We start from the raw sequence: 5000 nt of genomic DNA, 5'->3' as shown, positions 1-5000 counted from the left end.
CCCAGAAGGGCTCGATATGAATCACGACTATAAGATACCCGGTTTTGGTTAAACTGCACCGCAAAATGTGGGAGTAGTTAGGAATCTAAATCGTAGGAGACAGACAGCACACAACCTCACTTTTATATATAAAGATTACAGGCGGTCATTTCATGTAGAACTTTCAAGCTTCCAACAGTAAAAGAAAGAGAGCCTCAGCGACGCTACCTAGGTGGAGAGTGATCATTCACCAGTCGAGTCGTTCGTGTGCGTGTATGTGTGTGTGTGTGCGCGTGTGTGTGTATCAACTGTGTATTTAATTACCCAAATGCATGATATCATGATCCAACACTTAAATCTCTCTCCTTCATTCTCTCTCTCTCACTGCCTCTCCCCAACTCTCTCCCCTTCCTCTCTCTCTCACCCTCTTTCTTTCTATAATGACTATCTGTGCAGTTTTGTCACTTACCACTAGGTCCTCATCTGATAGAAATTTGGTAACAGTAATGCTATTGGCCTTGATATAGGCAAAGCTTTTGTTAAACCTTCTCGCGTACGGACTCCATCCGGCTCCCATCTCGTTTCAATCAACAGCTCCCTGTCAGAACACGCTGTCGCAGCGTATTTTCTCTGTCCCCTCACTCTATCAACTCTATCATGCTCCAAAGTTTGTTTTGTTTTTGCCTTCCACAATCTAACTCCTATATATGTATCAAAGGGCGGCGAGCTGGCAGAATCGTTAGCACGCCGGGCGAAATGCATAGCCGTATTTCGTCTGCCGTTATGTTCTAAGTTCAAATTCCGCCGAGGTCAACTTTGCCTTTCATCTTTTCGGGGTCGATAAATTAAGTACCAGTTACGCACTGGGGTCGATGTAATCGACTTAATCCGTTTGTCTGTCCTTGTTTGTCCCCTTTGTGTTTAGCCCCTTGTGGGCAGTAAAAAAATATATATATGTATCAAAGACCTATTGACCATCATCTTCAACAACTTCTATATAGGTGATACCATCCTTCATTCCACCATGACACTCAATACTCAAACGTCATCCAGAAGCAGAAGCAGCCTAGATGCCTAATACCAAAACTGCATTGAATTCATAAATAGCGGCTTCCTTGAATGGATGTTTATTTTACTTTCTTCAGCAGCAGAAAGATACAACCGCTACAGTGATTTTGCGGGTTGAAATGAAAAAAATTCCTATTCCAACCTCAAACTCAGGGCGGCGAGCTGGCAGAAACGTTAGCACGCCGGGCGAAATGCGTAGCCGTATTTCGTCTGCCGTTGCGTTCTGAGTTCAAATTCCGCCGAGGTCGACTTTGCCTTTCATCCTTCCGGGGTCGATAAATTAAGTACCAGTTACGCACTGGGGTCGATGTAATCGACTTAATCCGTGTCTGTCTTTGTTTGTCCCCTCTGTGTTTAGCCCCTTGTGGGTAGTAAAGAAATAGGTATGTCCGATTTTACCTTTTTTTTAAATTGAATGAAATTTAATAGTATATAAAAATGTTTATTGGAATTTAGATATATTTTTATGCATTTGTGTACATTTAAATTAATTAAATATTATTTTACAGAATAATTGAATTAAAATTTCTTTGATTAAAACCCTTTCTAACATGGGAGTATCCAAAGAGCATTTAAGGCACATAATGCTTTATGAGAACAAAAAAAGTAACTCTGCAGCCGAAGCGACTCGAAACATACACTCAGTTTATGGGAAAGAATGCTAGAATGAAAGAACTTGCTGAAGATGGTTTGCAAATTTCAGAAGTGGAGATTTCAGCCTTGAAGATGAAGATTGAACAGGACGTCCAGTTGAGTTTCATGATAAGTTCCTTCAAGCATTACTTGAAGAAAATCCTGCATTATCAGTTGAAGAATTGGCAATAAAGCTTAGTTCAAACCGTACAACTGTTCATTGCCATCTTCAACAACTTGAAAAGGTTCCTAAACTTGGAAAATGGGTGCCTAATGAATTATCCGAAAGCAGCCACAAATCTCGAGTTATCTGCTCTTCTCTCCATTCTCGCGAACTCATTTCATCCTTTTTGGATAGACTTGTGACTGGTGACGGAAAATGGATCTTCCATCGAAATGTTAAACGTCATAAACAGTGACTTGGTAAAAGGGAAAAAGCTCAACCACAACCGAAAAGGGAACTTCATAGGAAAAAAAGATTCTTCTCTCTATCTGGTGGGATTGCAAAGGAGTAATTCACTTTGAATTGTTATCACCTATAGCAACAATCAATGCTCAAGTCTACTGTCAGTAATTAGAGCTTTGCTGGGAAAAAATTCCTCATCCATCTTATTCTCCCGACTATGCTCCTTCAGACTACCATTTGTTTCGTAGTTTACAGAATCTTTTGGGGGACATAACTTTCGCAAGCCAGGAGGAAGTCGAAACTGACATTTCAGAATTCTTCACTTTGAAACCAAAAGAGTTTTACATTGATGGGATTAAAAAGCTTGTAAATAGATGGAAGGAAGTCATAGATAATCATGAAAGGTACATTGATGATTACATTTCAATTAAATATAACATTTGATCACTTGCTTTCTTTATTCAAAATTCGGACTGAACTTATGAGATGACCTGATATTAATATAAGAAATAAAATATGTAGCTAATGTCCCCTTTGGCATGGTATGTGTGTATTTGTATGTATATATGTTCTTCTATTCAAAATTTCAATAACGTAACGCAAAAACTGTGGTCTACAACTTGGAACATATTGCATGAATCATATGTATATGCATGCATATATAAATAACATATATATATATATATATATATATATATAGATATATATATATATATACACACCACACAATATATATATATATATATATATATATTATATATATATATATATATATATGATAAAAGGAAATACAAACAATTTATTGAAAAGTGACATTTCCTCCCTCCTCATCCTTGGAGAAAACAGCTGGATTTACAATCACTGTAAGCCAAGAAGAATTATTATTATCGACAAACCTACCAAGTGCAAAGCAATCGACAAAATTTCTCCCCTTCTACTTCCTTTCCTTCTTTTTTCTTAACACTTCCTTCAGATACAAACACACACACACTATACAATGATAAAAAAGAAATCCATACAATTTTTTGAAAAGTGACATTTTGCCCCCTTTGGAGTAAACATCCTGACCAGCTACAAAAAGACCAACAAAACAATTTTTCTTCTTTCTCTTCCTTTTCTTCCTTTCCTTCTTTTTCTTTAACACATCTTTCAGATACAAACACACATACACACACACATGCTATCTCTCACTTTCTCCCCATTCAGCACCCTCTTGTTCTATCTTATATCCCTCCCCACCACTATACACTCAATAACACTATAAAAATTGTCAAATTTTCCCCAACAACTTAGTTCAATTTGAAAACTCCACCAGAACGGACGAAAGTGCTAATATATGATATATGATATATAATGTATAAAAACATGTAATATACAAATATATATCTGTAATATAAAACCATCCGAATTTCTGAGTACCTCATTTCTTCTAATATAAAATACCTGTACATCATCTCCAAACCTTCTAATATGTATATATATATATATATATATATATAGATATATATATATATATTATATATATATATATATATATATACATAGCTTGTGGAGGGGCTGGAGTTTTTTTTTGTTTTTAAAAACATTTTTCTTCTCTTTCTTTCAATTATATAATTAAACCAACAAAAATAAAATATATATATATATATATATAGATGAGAAAGTTGGTTTGTGAAAGCACGTGGTTGAATATATAGAAAATAGTAAAAGTGAAAAAACTACAGAAGGCTTGTTTAAAATTTAAAGTTAAAAAATATATATTTGAGTTAATATGTCTGAAGAATGTTATCATTGATAACATTCTTCAGACATATTAACTCAAATAATATTTTTAACCTTTTAAAACAAGCCTTCTGTAGTTTTTTCACTTTTTACTATTTTATATATATATATATATATATATATATATATATATATACATGCATACGTACAATACATATACTTACTTATATACATACATATACACATACATGCAAACATATATATGCGCATATATACATGCATGCATATATACATCCATTAACCTTTATACATTTTAGATTAATATCTGTCACTGCTATTGAACAAGATGTATATATGTTACAAGATTTTCAAAAACTCCTGTACGATTACGTGTGTACGAGCATGTATATCCCTGTATCTTTGTGTGTGTGTGTGTGTATACGCACACATACACACACATGCATAAGTGGCTGTGTGGTAAGTAGCTTGTTTACCAACCACATGGTCCCGGGTTCAGTCCCACTGCGTGGCACCTTGGGCAAGTGTCTTCTACTATAGCCTCGGGCCGACCAAAGCCTTTTGAGTGGATTTGGTAGACGGAAACTGAAAAGAGCCCGTCATATATATGTATATATATGCATGTATGTGTTTGTGTGTGTCTGTGTTTGTCCCCCTAGCATTGCATGACAACCGATGCTGGTGTGTTTTATGTCCCCGTTACTTAGCGGTTCGACAAAAGAGACCGATAGAATGAGTACTGGGCTTACAAAAGAATAAGTCCCGGGATCGAGTTGCTTGATTGAAGGCGGTGCTCCAGCATGGCCACAGTCAAATGACTGAAACAAGTAAAAGAGTAAAAGAGTATATATATATATATATTCTTTTATTCTTTTACTTATTTTAGTCATTTGAAATGACTGTCAAAATATATGGAGAATCTTTATTATCAGCTCTCTTACATCTCCTAAAGCCTCATCTTTGGATTCGTCTGTACCACATCCTTAACAATAGAGCATTGTTTCACAACCACTTTTTAATTATTATTTTTTTTACCTATAGACCGCCTTTGACTCGTGTCAATCCTCATAACCATTCGATATTTTAAAATCCTTATATTTTTATTATTAAATATTACTGAAAGACGGCAAGCGGGACAAAGTGCTTAGCGGCATTTTGTCCGTCTGCACTTTCA

This window comes from Octopus sinensis, linkage group LG17 (assembly GCF_006345805.1).
Source record: "Octopus sinensis linkage group LG17, ASM634580v1, whole genome shotgun sequence".
Lineage (NCBI taxonomy): Eukaryota > Metazoa > Mollusca > Cephalopoda > Octopoda > Octopodidae > Octopus > Octopus sinensis.
Note: the sequence above shows the minus strand (reverse complement) of the source record.